We start from the raw sequence: 22,070 nt of genomic DNA, 5'->3' as shown, positions 1-22,070 counted from the left end.
GCAAGCCTGCTCCCCCCCCTTTCTTTCAAGTCTTGTAGCAGTTTAAGTTTTATTCTTGGCCTTGAGGTGGCTGCAACATTGAAGGGTTCCTTTGATTTACAGAGGTGGCTATGAGGTAAAAGAGCACCTCCGACTTAGAGAGGTGGCTGCTAAATTGAGGGGCTCCTCTGACTTATAGTGGTGGCTTTGAGTTTGAAGGTTTCCTCCAACTTACAGAGGTGACTCTGAGGTAGCAGGGTTCCTCCAACTTACAGTGGTGGGTAGATGTGAACCACAGCTGTGGATGCAGTAGACAAGTAAGATGAGGTTGGAGAGCGTTTGTGGACCAGTGTTCTTTCTATGTCTGTGTCTGAAAACGATGTCAGAGCCAGTGAAAATGCAGGTTATTGACTACTTTTCTGGTGAGACAGGAAGTCTATGCAGACCAACACATCACTCTCTGATGGGAGTGAAACTGGAGAGAGCCAGCCGTTGGGGCTTACACTTCTTAGACTTTGACTTTTCTGGCTCTGAATCATTAATTTTCCAGTTCCTAGATAGAGTCTTGGTAAGAGCTTATTGTCAATGGCTTAGACACGGAAGGTTTCTTTGTTGAGGGCATGACCACTAGTTGTGTGGTTGGAATTGCAATCTGCAACTGCTGCCTTGATGGTTGTTCAGCCAAAACTTGGCCTGGAAGGGACTCTGAAGGTGGAGTCTGCATGGTTATTGTAGGCTCAAAAGATAAAGGGTCCAATATTTGAAGGGTTTGAGAAAGGTGAGGGAATGTATCTGTCCACCTGAAGGTGGTGGAGAGACCCTTTAACAGAACTTGCTACCAGGCAGGCACACTCAGATGTTAGTATAAAGGGGACTCACAAGGAAAAAGGAATTCAGTGAAAAACAACTTGTTAAGAAAAAAGGGTGTGTGTCAACAAATACTAACTGAGGCAAGGCAGGCTGGATTTTAAAAATAAGGGAATCTGAGAAATTAAAATAATCCCTTCAAACTAACATCTGAAAGCAAAGAACAAACCGGGAGCGGGGGAGCAAGGAGGTGAAAACAAATCCTTAAATTCCCACCCACCCAAACAGAGACCCCTATCCAACCACAAGAGTTAGATAAACAAAAAAAATTGAAAATAAGATGTACCCACTTAAAGAATACACGGGGGGGGGGGAGAGGAGGTGACAAAATAAATTATTAAAATTAATCCTGAAATACCCACCCTGAAACACTGAAATAAAGAGAAAGAAAGAGGTAAGTCAGTATCTGCTTAAAGAAACCCTCCCCCAAATCCCAGTAGTTCAGTTTAGTAATCTGAATCATTTCAGTTAAATGCCTGCCTAACACAGATGAAGTGAATCCCTTCTGCTGAAAATAAAGGCTGAAGCAGAAGTGATAGGATGACTGTAGTGCACTCGTGTTATAACTAATAAGAAGCAACTCCCCTAGTGCACTTTAAGCCATGTGTTTGGTTTCCTGACCTGCCAATCAAGTTGTCTCTAGGTCTCTCCAAGGGCTGCCTAGTGGATCTGATTGACAGGAGCAGGCTTTGGGGGCAGGAGGCAAAAATGGGCAAAATGAACATAAAATCAATTTTAAAAGTTTGTTAGTTCAGTTTGATAGGGTATGTTGATTTTTCTGAACCCGAACTGACCTAAACCAATGAACCAGCCCATTTCAACATATTTTTAGTTTGTTTTTCAGTTTGTGCCTGTCTCTGATATTGGACAATAAAACCACTGTTGATTGGTGGTTTATTCATGAAATGCAATGACCAGAGATAGAAGAGTTTCTCTTTTTTGGTTGCAATTCCGAGAATCCCTCAATCAGCACGACCACTGACAATACTAGTTGTGAAATTCTATAACATTCTCCATTTTTCTCATGACTAGCCTATGGGATGATTAATTTATTTTTCATGCCCTTGCTGTGTCATTGTTTGTGTGGCTAAAGTGGCACCAACCATATTCCAGGCTTGGGAGAACCTTGGTACACAAGGATTGATATACAAATATTTACCCTTTGCCCCAGTAATTTTTAATGGGATGCTTTTTATGATCTTATGGTGAAATTGTTTCTAAAGTCATGTTTGCCACCTGCCATTACTTTTTTTTTAGTGGAAAGGCAAGACAACAAAGTATAATACATAAACAAATTAATAAAAAGGAAAAAAATTAAGCCTCCACTGCACCTTACACTGATGAGCATACTTGGTGGCTGTTGGGTGCTGTCTAAGAGGAAACGGGCTGGAAAGTTGAATGGGAGAGGGTGAAAAGATGGATTGGTATATCCTGGAGGAAGGCACAGTTGATAAATTAGTGCAATGGTTTTCAGCCTTGGCAGCACAGCTAGTGATGAAGGCTTCTTGGAGTTACAGGCTAAGGATATCTGGTGTTCCTAGGTTGGGAGCCTCTGAACTAGAGGAGTGACCGCAACATCTTCACATTGCAATATTTTACTGAGTATCTTGCATGTGATCACATTAAAACAACTGAACAATTAATTTTCTTAAATTCTAGCTAAAAAAAGGGGGAGGAACATCCTTTACTGTTTAGGTTGCTAAGTAACACACAGCTGTGAGAGCAAGAACAAGTCACATGCAAATCCTGCACCAGCAACAGCTTGCAAAGACCTGGTGCAAAATAAGACTGTGCCTTTGGAATACTCACTTAATGCAAATAGCCTGACAGAGGTTTTTTCTTCCCTGTCTCTATTATCATTGGAGAAATTAATAATAGGTTGAATATCATGGGGAAAGCTGGGAGTTGTGGCTGTAGCAACCTGTGGGTCAATAGAACATCAGCTGTTGCAGGAGGGCTAACTTGGAACATGCTGCATCCACAATCGGAGATGGGAAAAGTTGCTCCTTTGGCTCACAGTAGCCAGAAGGCCCCCCAGCTAGCATGGCTATAGCTGTAGAGTATTCTAGCAATTTTGAGACATCCCCCCCCCCCACATCTCTAGTGAATCCTTCGCTACAACCTGAAGTAAAACTGTGCTGGGAAGAAGGGGCAGTGGAAATGGCAGACTCCCACATGGCCAAGGCAGTGAATCAACTCTGGGTTTTATGGCAGCTTTTCAAAGTGCTGAACCCTATCTCAAAATAGATTCAGCACTTTGGTTACCTCCTTAAACGGTTAGAATAAAATTGAGATGTAATTCACTGTGCCATTGACATTGAAGGCATTAGCGCTCGCCCTCCCCCCTTGGAAAAGCATGCAGGAATTTCAGACTTGTGTACAACTTGGAAGCATTGTCACTGAATTCTGTAGTCAGTATTCCGGGATTTATTGGCTCCAAAAGTAATATTTTCAATTTCTTTACGGATACCTTGGACAATCAAAAGAGTTGGGAGTTTGATTCCCCAATGTGTCTCCTTGACAAGAGCTGGACTCGATCCACACAGTCCCTTCCAGCTCTGCAGTTCTAAGATTATTAACCCATCCAATGCTTCAGATGCTTAAATGTCTGTGAAACAAAGCAAGAGTGATCCTAATTGTATGCAAAATTTCACAGTTTATGCAAAGTGCACAATTCAAATATCAATCTTGCCACTCTGAGAACATAAAAAGAGGCAAAGGAGGATTTACAATTGTAAAATACTAATTTGCCATCAACTCGGTTCCCAGAAGTGTTTCACCATTCCCTTGTTCTGAGGGTGCCCAGGAACTGTGAAGCTTGCTCAGGACTATACAGGCTGGCTCTCAAACACTGGCTGTGCAGCTGGGGAGCCAGCTAGAATTTACACACATGGAAGGTGAATGTGCGTTTCACAGAGTACTAAGAATAATTTGCACAAAAATATGTACAGATTTCAGTGTGGTGAGGGGAAGTGTTATTGCCCATTACAAAAACAACAACAGGAAGAAAACATAGCTGGGATTTTGAGAAACATAATGAAACTGAAACTGGCAAATGTTCACTTATTTATAGGCAAGGCAAGCCCACCTAGAATAACTTATTGGGATTCTGAGCCTCTATTACATCCTTTTTTACCTTGCCGACAAAAGTCTGAAGAGTCAAAGCTATGGTTTTTCCTGTGGTGATGTACGGAAGTGAGAGCTGGATCATAAAGAAAGCTGACCGCCGAAGAATTGATGCTTTTGAACTGTGGTGCTGGAGGAGGCTCTTGGGACTCCCCTGGACTGCAAGGAGAACAAACCAATCCATTTTGAAGGAAATCAACCCTGAATGCTCACTGGAAGGACAGATCCTGAAGCTGAGGCTCCAGTACTTTGGCCATCTCATGAGAAGAATCCTTGGAAAAGACCTTGATGTTAGGAAAGTGTGAAGGCAAGAGGAGAAGGGAATGACAGAAGATGAGATGGTTGGACATTGTCATTGAAGCAACCAATATGAATTTAACACAACTCTGGGAGGCAGCGGAAGACAGGAGGGCCTGGCGTGCTCTGGTCTGTGGGGTCACGAAGAGTTGGACACGACTGAACGATTAAACGATTACATCCTCATGACTAGGGGCCTAATTTCAGGCTAGAAGTCTGGAGTAGTTGCACATAGAGGATTTTTCGTGAAACAGTACTGATGAATCTCATGGCCAAAGCTCATGTTCCCAGTCAGCAGCATCTAACGTCCCAAGGTCTCAGGGTCAAACCTGAAACTAGGAAATGAGCCCTTATGATGCCAAAGGAAAGAGAGAGGCAAGGACTGGGAGAGAGCTAGATCTGCTTCTGGTCCACCTGATTATGGAAAGGTGCAAAAAGGGGATCCTCGTGAATGGACCCAGAATCTGGGTAAACCCAGAAAACTAAATTATGAAAGAGAGGTGGAAGTGGGGAAAGACAATTTTGGGTGGCGGGGCCAGCAGGAAAATGTGCCCAGCAGCTGCAATGTTTCCTGTGACATATCCAACGTACCCTCTAATTTTCAACCACACTGGGCAGGGCTCCACCCCTGCGTGCATGCACGACTCTGCCCCCCCCCTCACGAGCTGGGTTCCGTCACAACCGGAGCCTAACATGATAATTGCATGGAGGAAGAAGACAGCTGTGCAGAGGGAAGTGGAGTCATGCGCACGCGTGCACTCATCCAGCTTAGTGGGAACCTTGAACATATTCCTTACCTATCATACATATCAGGAGCTTTTCTATTTTCTTCTGCTGCTGCTGTTGCCAGAGCTTATGCAACAAGGAAACTCACAACTCACAAGCCTGGCACAACTCTCCCACCTGAATCCAAATGGCACAATGAGGCCAAGCATGCACACACGTACATATTCATGCTGAGCCAGTGAGTCTTGGTGCCAGCTAAGAATAGGTGGTGATGGGTGCCCAGGCTTCAAAGCCATATCACAAAAAAAAGCAGTCTCTTCTTTTCTAGCACTGCTCATTCTGCAATCTGTCTAGAAGCCCAGAGGAGTGTATCAATTGCTTCAGACCTCAGCTGGCATTCAGATCTGCCAACCTTAATCACAATACATATGATACAAAATGGAACATCTGGGCAGTGCATTGTTTGGGCATTGCATTAAATGCATCATTCTTAATATGTATTGCAGCTTGAAATGAAAATGAAACTGCTTTTGTCACTGTGCCAATTTGCAGGATTCGGGCCAGCCAGAACTCCAATGAGCTTATGTTCTGCGAGCCTGATGAAGACAAAAACAAACAAACAAACAAACAAACACTGATTCAACAGAAGGTTTATTGTATAGTTGTTTGACAGGGATGCAGCAGGATACAATGTGGTGAAAGATTTCCTCACACATTGGGAACCCACACCTTCTGAGTCCAGCTGGGTGTAGTTTTTGAGGCTGGCTGTCATGTGGATGGTATAGCCTCCTTCTCACAGCGCTCTCTCTCTCTCTCTCTCTCTCAGTGCGTGCGCGTGCGCGCCTACTATATGAACCAGACAAGTGAGGGGCTCTATCGTTGACTCTCCTACATTGAAGCTAATGAAGAGGAAACAAAGGCATATTCCTCTCTTTTCTGTTGAGTGAGTTTAATGTCTAATTTGCTGATTTAATATTTGTTTCATTCCTTCCTTCCTTCCTTCCTTCATCCATTCATTCAATGTGTTAGTTGTTCTATAAGATGTTGTTCTGAGGGTGCAGGACAAAATAAAACAAAATCCCCAAATCTATTGACATATAACCAAAAGGCAGCACAGCAATAAAATAACTTTTTTGTTTCTTTTAAAGCAGAGACTGACATCGAAACAGGCATCAAACAAAACAAAACAAAATAAATTTAAATCCTTCCATGGCAACACAAATATGCCGTTTTAAAAGCTTGTGAGAATAAAAGGGGTGTTTGTCAGGCACCAGAAAGATGTTGAACAGAGATTGCAAGCAGCATATTAAGGGAACGATTGTTACTTGCAAAACACTAATTTTGGTCTTAATGGGGGGCAGTGATGTTGGAATTTTTTTTAAGAAGTGCATTTCTGGAATCATTGGAGGCTTGGCTCATTGAAGTAACATTCAACTTAATAGCCATTGCTTCCTCAGTCAGATGCCTTTTACTTTATTATGGAGATACTGTAGTCAGGGAAGGTTTTCTTCGGGGTTTCAGTTTTTTAAGCAATGTCACAATGAAGGCCGGACCTTTCCGGATACTCTCCAAATTTGCTCTTCTAGGCACATCCTGAAATGCTAAAAGTGTGGTGGCAGCTAGCCACATATCCTGGGAATGCCTATAATATTGCTTCACCAGGATAGTCATGTTTCCTGGAAAAGCCAAATAAGGCTACATTTAGTAGCAAAGGCATGCACTTGATCGCACTAGAAAGGATTGCTTTCTCAGTGATCTCCCTTCTGTGTGCTGGGGAATCACTTTAGCACGTCCCCCTAAAGTAGGAGCCCTATAGCTAACCAAAAAGATTCAGCTTAGGTATGGATAGAGTCAGGGTGGAGTTCATTTCCCCATGTGTTGTATGATCACCAGGGAATAGATTGCACTTGGACAAATGGTCTAAATTGCTTTCTATTTCCCTGTGTAATCACACCCTAACATTGCTCTAGGTTGGCAGTTCTTCTTTATCATGGACTCCCTTTAAATATTTTTTGTTGCTGCGGTCCACCAAGACTTAACTCAAGATTTAAAACCCTGAATATTTATCAGATATTTATTAAATCTTTATTTAAAGTTTCTCATGAAGGGTGTCATCAACAGATACTCCTTGCTATAATGGTGACACTTTTTAAGATAACTTTTCTTTGATTTTGCTTTGAACAGGATGCACTCTCATCAACACCATCAGTTCTTTTATGTTCAAATTCAGCCATTCTGTGGCTTAGCCAAAATGTATTATGAAATTCACTGCAATAATATTAAAAAATCACTTTACACAACAATAGTTTTATTAACAGAAATTGAAGAAGAAATGCAATCACGAAATCCATCTGTACACTGACACTGACTCTGGCTCTCTTCCCGTGGCTTCTGATTGTCTGCACAGTAGCAAGAAATGTCACATGCTATCTCTCAGCCACTCAGCATCATTCATTTGCATGCTCTCACTGGGTGCAGAAATATCAACCAGTTATTTGCTATCAAACAAATAATGCTTTTATTTGTTTTTAATGCAGGCAGTAGGTAAGCAAAGCTAAGTTTTACACCAGACCTGGGCAAAGTGGCCCGAGGGCCACATACGGTCCGCGAGCCGCTCCTGTCCAGCCCACCGGTCGTCGCTCCAGTCCAGTGTTCAAGCACTTGTTCAAGTCCAAGACAAACTGGATTTCTCTCACTGAACAAGTTGAACATCAAAACCATTTATAGCTTTTTGTCTAAAGTTGATCAGTTGCTTATCTTTTACATACCATTAAAACTCTTTAGTATTTGTGAAAATTAACAAGTTTAAAATAAAAACAACCATAAGATCACTGTTTCATTTTATTTTTAAGTAAAGTTGGTTCGGCCCCCGAACACAGTTCAGGTTATTCATGTGGCCCCCTATAGAAATTTATTGCCCACCCCTGTTTTACACAAACAGGCAAGGGAAATTAAGATCTTGTTCTATGTTTTCTTTCTTTCTTTCTTTCTTTCTTTCTTTCTTTCTTTCTTTCTTTCTTTCTTTCTTTCTTTCTTTCTTTCTTTCTTTCTTTCTTTCTTTCTTTCTTTCTTTCTTCCTCTCTCTCTCTCTCCCTTCCTTCCTTCCTTCCTTCCTTCCTTCCTTCCTTCCTTCCTTCCTTCCTTCCTTCCTTCCTTCCTTCCTTCCTTCCTTCCTTCCTTCCTTCCTTTCTTTCTTTCTTTCTTTCCTTCTTTCTTTTTTCTTTTTTTCTTTCTTTCTTTCTTTCTATTTTAATTGCAAAAGACTATAACATTTCTTCAAAGCATTTCCTCAAAGGCACAAAGGGCACTGGCATGATGTACAATTTCATGCATTTACCAGCAAATCTTTATATTGGGTTATGTTGATAGATCCAGTGATGAACCCATGGAAAGATTTCTGCAATTGGTCCCTATATTTTTGCATACAGGACAGTTGTTAGCTGCTACAGTTATCAAGACCCTTCAAGACCACAATATAGATATGGTCAGGCATATGTTAATGCTAGTAATATGTCTGGAAAATATAAAGGAGTGCAGATACGCATTCAGAACTTCAATCCACTTGTGGAATATATATCATGTACTGCTCTTTCTTTGAATCTGGTTAAACGAGCTGTTAGTATTTGTCCATATGCCCCAGGGTTTTTTCCTATGGTTGAAATGCTATTTGTTTTCTCCCCTCTTCTTCGACCCATCATTGGTCTTTGCTTCTAGAGCATGTGAAACATAATGAAAAAGAACAAGTACTTCTTTTGAAGCAGCTAGGAGACACTCACTGGTCCAGTGTTGCTAATCCTGTTTAAGTTTTGCAACTGTACTGCAACATTATTGAATGCCTCTAAAATATGGGAAATGATCCAGATGAAAATTATGACATACAGTGCCCAGTGATAATACTTTCAAAAAAAAAATGAAGAAACTAGAAAATATCTTCATAGAGCAGGATTTTAAATAAGGTGTGTGTTTTATCAAAAGTTGATAACTTTTCAAAGTGTCTATTTGCAATCAAGTAAGATACGCTTTCCCTTCACGGAATCCTGCCTTGTCCTAGTGAAGGGGCTTGAGTAATTCAGAGAAGCTATGGGCTATGCCATGCAGGGACACCCAAGATGGAGAGGTCATAGTGGAGAGTTCTGACTAAACACGATCCACCTGGATCAGGAACTGGCAAGACACTCCAGTATCTTTGCCAAGAAAGCCCCATGACCAGAAACAAAAGGCTAAAAGATATGATGGTGGAAGATGAGCCCCTCAGGTTGGAAGGTGTCCAACATGCTACTGAGGAAGAGCGGAGGACAAGTACAAGTAGCTCCAGAGCTAATGAAGTGGTTGGGCCAAAGCCAAAAGAACGCTCAGCTGCGGACGTGCCTGGAAGTGAAAGGAAAGTCCAATGCTGCAAAGAAAAATACTGCATAGGAAACTTGGAATGTAAGATCTATGAACCTTGGGAAGTTGGATGTGGTCAAACAGGAGATGGCAAGAATAAACATTGACATCCTGGGCGTCAGTGAACTAAGATCAATGGGAATGGGCGAATTCAGTTGAGATGATTATCATATCTACTATTGTGGACAAGAATCCCGTAGAAGACATGGAGTAGCTCTCATAGTCAACAAAAGAGTGGGAAAAGCTGTACTGGGATATAATCTCAGAAATTATTTCAATATGAATCCAAGGCAGACCTTGGATTACACAGTAATCCATGTTTGTGCACCAACCGCCGATGCAAAAGAGACTGAACTTGATCAGTTCTATGAAGACTTACAACACCTTCTAGAACTGACACCAAAGAAAGATGTTCTTCTCATTATAGGGGACTGGAATGCTAAGGTAGGGAGTCAAGAGATAAAAGGAACAACAGGTAAGTTTGGCCTTGGAGTTCAAAATGAAGCAGGACAAAGGCTAATACAGTTTTGTCAAGACAACAAGCTGGTCATCACAAACACTCTTTTCCAACAACACAAGAGGCGAATCTACACATGGACATCACCAGATGGGCAGTACCGAAATCAGATTGATTATGTTCTCTGCAGCCAAAGCTGGAGAAGCTCTATACAGTCAGCAAAAACAAGACCTGGAGCTGACTGCGGCTCTGATCATCAGCTTCTCATAGCAAAATTCAAGCTTAGACTGAAGAGAGTAGGAAAAACCCCTGGGCTAGTCAGGTATAATCTAAACCAAATCCCTTATGAAGACACAGTGGAAGTGAAGAACAGATTTAAGGAATTAGATTGGTGGATAGACTGCCTGAAGAACTTTGGATAGAGGCTCGTAACATTGTACAGGAAGCAACAACAAAAACCATCCCAAAGAAAAGGAAATGCAAGAAAGCAAAGTGGTTGTCCAACGAGGCCTTACAACTAGCAGAGAAGAGAAGGGAAACAAAATGCAAGGGAGATGGGGAAAGCTATAGAAAATTTAATGCAGATTTCCAAAGAATAGCAAGGAGAGACAAGAAGGCCTTCTTAAATAAATAGTGCAAAGAAATAGAGGAAAATAATAGAAAAGGAAAAACCAGAGATCTGTTCAGGAAAATTGGAGATATTAAAGGAACCTTTTGTGCAAAGATGGACATGATAAAGGGCAAAAATGGGAGGGACTTCACAGAAGCAGAAGACATCAAGAAGAGGTGGCAAGAATACACAGAGGAATTATACCAGAAAGATCTGGATGTCCTGGAAAACCCAGATAGTGTGGTTGCTGACCTTGAGCCAGACATCCTGGAGAGTGGGCCTTAGAAAGCATGGCTAACAAGAAAGCCAGTGGAGGTGATGGGATTCCAGTGGAACTATTTAGAATCTTAAAAGATGACACTGTTAAGGTGCTACACTCAATATGCAAGCACGTTTGGAAAACTCAGCAGTGGCCAGGGGATTGGAAAAGATCAGTCTACATCCCAATACCAAAGAAGGACAGTGCCAAAGAATGCTCCAACTATTGTAAAATTGCACTCATTTCACACGCTAGCAAGGTTATGCTCTGAGTGCTTACTGGAAGGACAGATCCTGAAGCTGAGGCTCCAGTACTTTGGCCATCTCATGAGAAGAGAAGAATCCTTGGAAAAGACATTGATGTTAGGAAAGTGTGAAGGCAAGAGGAGAAGGGGACGACAGAGGATGAGATGGCTGGACAGTATCATCAAAGCTACCAACATGAATTTGACCCAGCTCTGGGAGGCAGTGATAGACAGGAGGGCCTGGTGTGCTCTGGTCCATGGGGTCACGAAGAGTCAGACACAACTTAATGACTAAACAACAACAACAAAGTACACTTGGGCACTGCAACTAACATGCTTGAGTTACTTGTGAAATACATTCAAATTTTTAGAAATTATTTTCAAAATATGGAAAAACCAGCGTACAGCTTGATTGTGGGTATGAAAGCTGAAATAGAAAGCACAAAATTTGTTTTGATGAGGTCAGGACTGAAGATGTTGTTCTAGAAGGAAGCAGTAAGTTTCAAATTCAAACTTAAAATGTAATTTTTGACACACTTGTCAATTGTATGCATGAAAGAGGGGACCATGGCAAAACTGAACAGATCTTCTGTTCAGTTCTGGACAACCCAGTTGGTCACCAAGGAGCTTTCTCTGACAAGCATATAATAAAATGATAATCAAGGTATTCATGTTGTCTAGAATATAGAAAATGTCATCTTAGCATAAAGAGGAATAAGAAAAATGGAAATATTTCACACAGCAGTGTCATAAGAACAAGAATGTTAAAACAATGTATTGCAAATCCTGTTGTCACACAAAAGGTTTACTGTAAAACTGCTTCTGAGCCAATTTTGTTTTAAAAACTTTATCCTGAAATGTGGGTACCCAAAGATCTGGAACTAGTTTGCCATTAGGTAAAGGTAAAGGTTCCCCTTGACAATTTTTGTCCAGTCGTGTTCGACTCTAGGGGGCGGTGCTCATCCCCGTTTCTAAGCCATAGAGCCAGCGTTTGTCCGAAGACAATCTTCCGTGGTCACATGGCCAGTGCGACTTAGACACGGAACGCTGTTACCTTCCCACCGAGGTGGTCCCTATTTATCTACTTGCATTTGCATGCTTTCGAACCGCTAGGTTGGCGGGAGCTGGGACAAAGCGATGGGAGCTCACTCCGTTGCGTGGATTCGATCTTAGGACTGCTGGTCTTCTGACCCTGCAGCACAGGCTTCTGCGGTTTAGCCCGCAGTGCCACCACGTCCCTTTTTTTGCCATTAAGTTTGCCCTTAAGTTACTGATAAAGGGTAAGAATCAAGATTGAATTAGACCAGATGACATGGAGAGATATTCCAGGCTCATTAAAAAAAATTCAGCATTTAATTGAAAATAAAAGCTTGTCACTCCCATTATGTGTGCACTTACAAGAAAAAACAGGTAGAATATTACCCAGTTGCTTAGTAGAGGCTAAACAAGAGAAAATGTCTTCTGTACATTTAGAGATTATATTAAGAGCATTTATAAAATAAATAAAATGTGGGGGTACACAATCCACTTTGGACTCTGATGTCTGAGACATTAAAGCATTAATCTGTTGCCCCCTCCTTGGGTCCTGGTCAAGGCTATAGACCCTTTGCTTGCCCCTTTGCCTGCCCTTTTGCCAGCACTGTGCAAAGAAAAAAAATCCCATTTGCTTCAGTGATTAAAACCTCTTTAATCCTTTCCATGCTAAGGATGCTGATCCAGATCAGTGTGATTAAGTTTTGAAAAGCTATTTGCACAATTGTTAACTGTATGAATAGCGTCACATCTGATACGCAGAAAAATCAAATGATATATATAATATTTTAAGTGATACCAGTTACTTCTTCTTCTCTATATTCTCAGTAGGGTTGCAAGGCAGCAGCAGCCCTTTCCACTGAGATTCAGGAGCAAACCTGAAACTGGAGGTGGTCCTTTTGATGTCACAGGAGTGAGGCAAGCTGTAGGTAAGTGCTGGAAGAGGGGTTGAAACTGCGTCCGGGCCACTTCATTGTGGAAATTGTCGCAAAGGGATATCTAGGTAAATGGGCTCAGAATAAAAGTAAAAATCCAGAGGGAATACTGTAGATGTAGTACCGTATTTTTCCGAGTATAAAATGACCCAATGTATAAGACAACCCCCACTTTTCCATCCTCAAGTAAGAAAATTTTATCGCTGCTTTATCCTTCCATTCAGGGGTTAGGAAATGGAGGGGTAAAGCAGCCATGAAAGGGCTGCACAATCAAAGGGCAGCAATTGTGCAGCCCTTTCATCATTGCTTTAGCCCTCCATAAATGGTATATAAATGTAACAAGTAAATAAATAATATTCTGTCCTTACACCACACTGAATACAGTCATTAGTCAATCTGGTATATTTGCACTACAGTCTGGACCAAATAAAAATCCTATCTATATTTAAATGAGAGGCGACATAAACACATGGAAGGTGATAGATAATGATTAGTAGCCATTGATAACTTTATCCTTCACAAATTTGTATAGTCTGAGTTTTAAAACTATTCAAGTTGGTGGCCTTCGCTATATCTTGCAGCAGTGAATTTCATGCAGTGAATGAAGCACTTTCTTTTATCTATCCTTAATCTTCTACTAGGCTTCATTCAATGACCCTTGAAATCTGTTATTGGGGGGTGGGGAATCACATTCACTTTTCCACACCATGAATAATTTTCGACATCTCTATTCTCCTTTCCTTGACATTTTTACTCTCAACAGTCTTCCCTTCTATGGTGATTCATATCATGTATCTCTTTAAATTAATTAAAATATCCCTCAATTTGCATTGTTACATATAAATTAGCAGATGGAAATGTTATGAAATTCTGTGTCTTTCATTGCTGTTTTTGGAGGTGATGCATTTCTCCTCTTTGGATGATAAAGGGCCATCCTAACCAGCCCAGACTAGGGACGTGGTGGCGCTGTGGGCTAAATCGCAGAAGCCTGTGCTGCAGGGTCAGAAGACCAAGCAGTCGTAAGATCGAATCCACGCAACGGAGTGAGCTCCCGTCGCTTGTCCCAGCTCCCGCCAACCTAGCGGTTCAAAAGCATGCAAATGCAAGTAGATAAATAGGGACCACCTCGGTGGGAAGGTAACAGCGTTCCGTGTCTAAGTCACACTGGCCAGGTGACCACGGAAGATTGTCTTCGGACAAAATGCTGGCTCTATGGCTTGGAAATGGGGATGAGCACTGCCCCCTAGAGTCGAACACGACTGGACAAAAATTGTCAAGGGGAACCTTAACCTTAACCTTAACCAGCCCAGAGACTATAAACACTGTTTAGCAAAGCTGACAACTGGCCTCCTGAATCTCTGAGCACATTTGGCTTAACAGCAAGAAGCACAAAAGCAGGGTTGCAAGGGCAAGACTGGTAAGTGACTAGCTCTGTGCCAGTCAGGGCCCTGAAGTGCTGGAAACCAGCCAGCTGCCTTTAAGTGGAGCCTGAACCAAAGGCACTTTGGCCTGGAGAAGAAAGCTGTGGCAGGGTTTCCCTCCCCACAGCACCCTCCCCACTTTCTCCTGAAAGCTTGATTACTAGTTGCTGCCTTAGATTTTTTTAATTTTATTTTAAGACTGTGAAGTCAACAGGGCTGTGAGGAAGAGGCCTTCGCTTGGACAAGGTCTCTGGTTGTCTAAGAAATGACACCTTTGTAGATTAATAAGCATTGCAAAGTGATAGAAGCTTCAGCTCTGAGATGTCTGTGGTCGCATTAACATTCCTTTGGCACGTCTCATCGTCTCTCTCTCTCTCAATTTCTCTCTTTCTCTGCCTGGTGGTTTTCAGGAACTGAACTTACTCTGTGAGCTGACCTCTCCTTCGAGGTCAGCAGGTCTTTTGGCCCCAGCCTAAGGAATGTTTGATTGCTGGTTGTTTTGTTTTTTATGTCTTCCTAGTTAATTTAATTATGAAGGCAAGGCATGCATTTAAATATATATTTGGACCAATCCCTGCTTCTTTCATAAGTTCAGATCCAGAAGTCAAAAGGGAACACGGCAACAAATGGATCATTTCAAAGAAGCAACTATAATTTTCCATGGCAAGCTGCTCCCCCTGCTTTCTTTTATTTTCTTGCCATTACTTGAGATTCACCTACTACAAACAAAAATATCCCTGAAGCTAAGTGGCAATTAATTCTGCACCCTTGTGGAGGGTGTGCATGCACAATCTTTTTTGCTCAGGATAAGCTCTAAATACCATAGAAAGTCCTCCTGATTAATTTTTTTCTTAAAAAAAAATCTCTTACACTCTCAAAACAGTGTACTTTCCCCCATTGTTTCTGATTTTTGTGGTAAATCTATCTATGCATCTATCTATCTATCTATCTATCTATCTATCTATCTATCTATCTATCTATCTATCTATCTATCTATCTATCTATCTATCTATCTATCTATCTATCTATCTATCTATCTATCTATCTATCTATCTATCTATCTATCTATCTATCTATCTATCTATCGTATATCCCACCCATTGAGACCCAAGTCTACTCTGGGCGGCTAACAATAAAAAATGGCATAAAAGCGATAAAATAGAGAACAACAATAGTAATATTGTTCAAGATGGGGAAAAGATAAAAATAATCAAGTGATGACAGGAGGAAAAGCCTGCCAGGTCTTAAGTTGGTTCTTAAAAACACCCAGTGAGGGAGCCAGACAGATCTCTGAAGGGAGACTGTTCCAGAGCCGAAGGGCCACTGCCAAGAAGGCCTGGTTTCTAATTCTTTTTCTCCAAGTCTCCCTCGGCATTAGGCCCCTCAGCCGCCCTTCCTGGCTAGAACGAGTGATTCGAGTAGATCTAAGTGGGAGGAGACATTCCACTAGATATTGAGGTCCTAAACCATTTAGGGCTTTAGGGCTTTATATGTCATCATTAACACTTTGAAATCAATGTGGAAATGAACGGGCAAGCCAATGCAAGGCACCCAGATTGGGGGAAATATGCTGATATTTCTTCGTCCCATTGAGAGGTCTGACTGCTGCATTCTACACCATTTGAAGCTTCCTCATCAATCTCAAAGGTAGCCCCACGTAGCGCTCATAGCAGTAGTCTAATCTCAAGATTACAAGTGCATGGACCAAAGTGGTGAGTGCCCCAATATCAAGATAGGGACACAGCTGGGCAATCCACCACAGATGGAAATAGGCACCTGGGTTTCCATGGTGAGCACCGGATCCAGATGGACCCCCAAGCTGTGAACCTCACTCTTCATGGTGAGAGTCACTCCCCCAAAAGAGAGTTTCCCAAACCAACAATGGAGGGGCCACCCACCCTCAGGACTATGTCCTGTCTGGGTTCAGCCTCAGCCCATTCTCTTGCATCCGTTGCGGTACAGCCTCCATGCAGCGCTGAAGGGACAGAACGGCATCCACTGTGGTTGGAGAAAAGGAGATGTAGAGATGGGTGTCATCTGCGTACCGATGGCACGAAGCCCCACACCCCCTGATGACCCCACCCAGCAGTCTCATGTAGATATTAAACAGCATTGGGGAGATAATCGAGCCCTGCGGAACCCCACAATTGAGGCTCCACAGGGCCGAAACACTCTCCCCAAGCTGTACTCTCTGAGGACGGTCTTCCAAGAAGGATTGGAGTCAGGCAAGCGCCAGACCACCGATTCCCAACTCGGAGAGCCTCCCCAGGAGGATACTGTGGTGGACGGTATTGAAGGTTGCTGAGATATCGAGGAGGACCAACAAAGACATTTTGCCCCTGTCAGCCTCCCTCAGCAGGTCATCCAAGAGAGCGACCAATATGTCCACATCACTTTTTGGATGCACTGTAGTGCATGATGCTCGTTCAATTAGTTTCCATGGTTTTTTGACCCAAATTCTTCTAATTCCCTTTGAGCCCAGTCTATTATTCCAGCTGTGTATCTAATTACTGGAACAGCCCATGTGTTTATGTCTTTGCTTATATTTCCACCACTGAATTTTGATTTTAAGATTTTCCACAGTCTTTTGATATATTCCCTTTCTGTCAGTTCTTTAACTTTTGTGTGCAGAATGCTATCTGCTTCTAGTATTTATAATTTTAATTGCTTGGGAGTGATTTTATAATATTGCCATTTTAAAACTCTATTCCATTTAGGTTTTGGCTCTTGCCTTGGTGTATAGACAGAGCTGCACATTTGTCAATTTCAAATTTCATTTCATAGAATCATAGAAAAGTGACGTTGGAAGGGGCCTACAAGGCCATCAAGTCCAACTCACTGCTCAACGCAGGAATGCAATCAAAACATAACTGCCAGATGATTATCCAAATGTTTCTTGAATGCCTCCATTCAATGCTCTAACAATTAGGAAGTTTTTCCTGATAGTCAACCGAAATCTGGCTTCCTTTTAACTTGAGCCTATTGTTGCGTGTCCTGCACTCTGGGATGATCAAGAACAGATCTTGCCTCTCTTCTGTATGACAGCCTTTAAAATATTTGAAAAGTGCTATCACATCACCCCTTAGTCGACTTTCTTTTCTCAAGGCTAAACATTTCCAATTCTTTCACCCTTTCCTCATAAGGCTTCGTTCCCAGTTCCCTGATCATCCTTGTCGCCCTCCTCTAAATTTATTCCAATTTCTCAGCATCCTTCTTGAAGAACTGGGCCCAGTACTCAAGGTGAGGACTACCCAATGCTGAATAGAGGGGGACTAGCACCTCATGGGATTTGGAAACTATACTCCTATTAATGCAGCCTAAAACAGCATTAAACTTTTTTGTAGCCGCATCACACTGTTGGCTCATATTCAGCTTGTGATCTATGACAATTCCAAGATCCTTCTCACTCATAGTTTTGCTGAGCCATGTATCCCCCATCTTGCAACTGTGCAATTCGTTTCTTTTTCCGAGGTGCAGGACTTTGTGCTTCTCCTTGTTGAATTTCATTCTGTTGCTTTCGGCCCAGTGCTCCATCCTATCAAGGTTATTTTGAATTTTGTTTCTGTCTTCTAGGTTATTAGCTATTCCGCCCCATTTTGGTATCATCTGCAAATTTGGCAAGCATTCCCTGCACTCCCTCAATCAAGCCATTAATAAAAATATTAAAGAGCACTGGGCCCAGGACTGAGCCTTGGGGTACCTCACTTGTTACCTCCTCCCAGTTAGAGAAGGACCCATTAACCATCGCCCTCTATGATTCTATAGCCAATTGTGTATCCACTTGACACTAAATCTATCAATGCCACAGTGGGGAAAGACTGAACTAAAATAGGAATTGAACAGCTCTGCCTTTTTTTGGTTATCTGTTATCATTTTTCCATCTCATTTGTGGAGCTGTTCCACTGTGTCTTTTGTTTATCTTTTGCTACTCACATACCTGAAGAATGCTTTTAATTTCTTTTCGTGTCTCTAGTTAACCTCAACTCATTCTCAGCTTTTGCCTTCCTAATGCCATCCCTGCATTTCCTTGCTACTTGTCTGTAGTCTTCCTTGGTAGCCTGCCCTTCTTTCCATTTCCTGTGCATGTCTCTTTTGGTTTTTTGGTCCTCCTTGAGAACCAAAAAGTGAAACCACACTGGCCCTTTTTGCTGCCTCCCCTCTTTTTCTCTCATTGGAATTGTTTGTAGTTTTGCCTTTAGATTTTCTTTTTTAGAAGCTCCCAACCTTCTTGGACTCCTTTTCTTGTTAAAAATCTCCTGCCATGGGACATTACTTATCCTTGTCCTGAGATTATTAAAATTGGCTTTTTAAAAATCCAGCAGAAATGTGTAGCTACATTCTGCTTTTGTTTCCTTTGAAATCAAGAATTCTGGAAGGACATGGTCATTCTTGCCCAGAGTTCCCCTTACTGCCACTTCCCCCACCAAGTCATCTCTGTTGGTCAAAATCAAGTCAAGGACAGCAAATCCTCTAGTTTCTTTCTCCACTTTTTGTGGGGAAAAATTATTAGCCACACAAGCCAGGAATTTGTTGGAAGGGCCATACTTGGTGGAATTTGCCTCCCAACATATATCTGGGTAATTGAAATTTCCCATCACTACTATGTCATGTCTCTTTGAAAACCCTGCAATTTGTTTTTCAAAAGTTTCATCGGCTTCCTCTTTTTGATAGGGCAGTCAATAGTAGACTCCAGCTACCAAGTTCCTTTTGGTTTTTTGCCCCAACTAGATTGAGACAGTCAATCCCCTCCTCCTGTATTTCTGTGCAGGAATGTGTATTTTTGACATGTACTGCCACTCCACCTCCCTTTTTATTTTCTCTGTTCTTTTTGATCCGTTTATATCCCTTGATTGCTGTATTCCAGTCATGGTCATCCCACCAAGTTTCAGATATTCCTATTAAGTCATACTTACCCTCCTGAATTAAAATTTCCAGTTCTTCTTGTTTCCTAGCAAATTTTCTCCTAGCATTTGTATACAGATACCGGAGGTTGTATGATTTGTGGCCTGTTTGTCTTTATATTTTTATGAGTATTATTATAATTATTGTTATGATTATTATTGTGATTATATTTTTAATGTTATTATTGTTGCCCATATGATCAGTTTGGTCCATTCCTCTTATTGTGTGTAAGGCTTCATCTACCCTTAACTCTGTGCTTGCATCTCCCTCCCCCTTCCAATTCAGTTTAAAGCCCTCCTGATGAAGTTCTTCATGCTGTGGCCAAACACATTCTTCCCAGTCCTTGTTGGATGCAATCCATCTCTTGCTACCAGTCCTTCTTCCAGGAAGCTTAGCCTGTGGTCCCAAAAACCAAATCCCTCTTGTCAACACCACCTTCATAACCAGTCATTTACCCAGACGACCTTCCTTTCTCTTTCGATTCCTCTTCCAAGCACCAGTAGGATGGATGAGTTTCCTTCCCAGAGCTTCAAAGTCAGACATGATTTCTTGGTAACTCCTTGGTAACTCCTTTTGGCTGTGTCATTTGTTCCCACATGGACAAGAAGAAAGGGATATATATCTGTAGGTTTTATGAGTGATGGCAATCCTTCTGTCACAACCCTTATATGTCCTCCAGGGAGGCAGCATACCTGGTGCATTCATGGATCTTCCCGGCATATTTCAATCCCCTACTACAGTGATGGTGAACCTTTTTGAGCCCGAGTGCCCAAACTGCAACACAAAATCAACTTATTTATTTCAAAGTCCCAATACTGCAATTAAAACCTGAATGCTGAGGTTTTAGTTTAGAAAAACAACTGTTCCTGCACTGAAAGGGTTAAATGCTTCTCTCTCTCTCTCTCTCTCTCTCTCTCTCTCTCTCTCTCTCTCTCTCTCTCTCTCTCTCTCCCCCCCCCCATAGGAAATATTAACAAATAAATACTTACTGGTGGGCCAAATCTGCCTTCCAATGGGAGGGAGTTCCAAAGGCTGGGAGAGTCTTTGAGACACAGCTGCATCTTTGATAGTGCAGGGATGGTGTTAAAATATTAGTATGTGTTTCAAACAGGTTGTTTTCTTAACGGGCTCCTTATAATATCTTTTTCATGGCAAGGGCAATAAAAATGTCCAAAAAGAGTGAAAAGGGGGGGGTAAAGGCTTCGTTGTGTGACTGTGGCCATCCATATTCATTTATTATTTTCATTTCCCTCTCCCCCCCCCCCCAGCTCAGGGCTTAGGAAAGTTAACTTTTTGGAGCACCAGCCTAGAATCCTCTCAGAAGGCCAATATAGGGAGATTTAACAACCACAGGGATTGGTGACAGGGGATACATTAACAGGCCACAAATTTAAAAAAAATCATGCAAAATGCAAGCTTTTGTGGATGGATCATATGATCAGAGGGACTGTTGACATCATCTTCAGGACTCAGCCAATCCCAATGGTGGTGCTGCTGCTGCCTTGGGAACCCAACCCCACTCACCTGGGTGTTTGTGACCTCACAGGGACCCCACCTTTCTGCTGGCAAATAAAAGGGGCTTGCTGGGCAGGGCAGGAGACCAGAAGGGAGGCCAGTAGCCAGAGGGCAGTCCAGCAAAGAGAGTGGCAGTGGCTGCAGGGGACCCAGCCCTTCTGCCCAAGGCAAGTTCTCTTGCGAAAGCCGATGAACTTGCTAAGTGGGCTTCCGAGTTAACAGCTTGAGGCTGGCGGAGATCCATGGCTTGAAGCTGGCTGATGTTGACGATGGACCCGGAGGAAGTCAGTGGACATTGGCAGACAGAAGCTGGTGGAATCTCCCTGAGGAAGCTGGCTGGGGCTGCAAGGTGGAGGCCGGCAAAGGTTGGCGAAGCCAGGGGACGTTAGCCTCCTGAAACCAGCTGGCGGAAGCATGGTGGATATCAGTGGATGGAAGCCCCGGTGTGTGTGTGAGAATGGCTGGTGGAGTGAAGGGGTGTGTGTGTGTTGGGGGTGGTGGTTGATGTGCGTGTGTTTGTGTGTGTGAATGAGCAGGCAGGCATTCCATGGGGATGTTGCCGGGGCGTGTGTGTGTGACCAAAGCATTTGGGAGCTGGCGGAGGCTGACTTCAGAAGCGGAGTGGAAGAGATGAATGGGTGAATATTCCTGTTGGAAGCCAGTGGATGTTGGCAGGTGGAACTTTGGGATGAAGTTGCCAGTTGGTCAGTGGATATACCTGGGTTGAAGCCGGTTGACAGCAGAGGACAAGCTCGTCCCTTAGTTGTTTTCTCTCTCTCTTTCTCTTGCAGGGCCCGAAGGGTCCTCTTCCCCAGGGGGATGCGGGGGAGCAGAATACAGGCATCCTGCTGGAGCTGAACCAGGCCATTGTCTCCGCTGAGGATACCCGTTTAGCCTCTTTTCCAAAACCAATAAAAGAATTTTCCGGAATGGTTTTGAAGTGTTGTTTTGTTTGTCAGGGGCTGCCACGGGATTATCTTCCCCATCGCCTCATTATATCTGGGGCCCAATGCCTGGGGTGGGTCTTTGTGAAGTCATGGTGTGGGGCCTTGTGATGTCACAGGATTTGGGAACATAATATTTCTCCATTCATGTGTGAGGGAGTGAGCTAGGCATTGTGGGTTCCCCGTCTGAGCTACTAAGCAATGTGTCATATTGGACAGACACAGGAAGCCAGTGAGCCCTGGTGCCATTCGGAGAGGGTTGAAGTTGGGTAACCAAACACAATGGCCACCCCGTAACAATAAATGAGACTTGCTCCTTCCCTTCCACCACTGCTCCTCACATTTGTTTGCCTGGCCTGGAGATTCAGGG

The 22,070-nt window shown here is 42.7% G+C and overlaps 1 long non-coding RNA gene across 1 annotated transcript; it reads left to right on the top strand.

Annotated features, from left to right (window-relative positions):
* The first annotated feature begins 5,822 nt into the window (after positions 1-5,822).
* LOC140702098 (uncharacterized) lies at positions 5,823-21,686 on the top strand. The gene is made up of 3 exons (XR_013538464.1): positions 5,823-5,938; positions 12,812-12,912; positions 21,548-21,686. It is a non-coding gene; the product is annotated as an uncharacterized LOC140702098 (long non-coding RNA).
* Positions 21,687-22,070: the final 384 nt, after the last annotated feature.

The sequence above is a fragment of the Pogona vitticeps genome, chromosome 9 (genome assembly GCF_051106095.1).
Source record: "Pogona vitticeps strain Pit_001003342236 chromosome 9, PviZW2.1, whole genome shotgun sequence".
NCBI classification, from domain to species: Eukaryota; Metazoa; Chordata; class Lepidosauria; order Squamata; family Agamidae; genus Pogona; species Pogona vitticeps.
The sequence above is the reverse complement of the archived record's forward strand: the minus strand, read 5'-3'. Positions and strand labels throughout refer to the sequence as shown.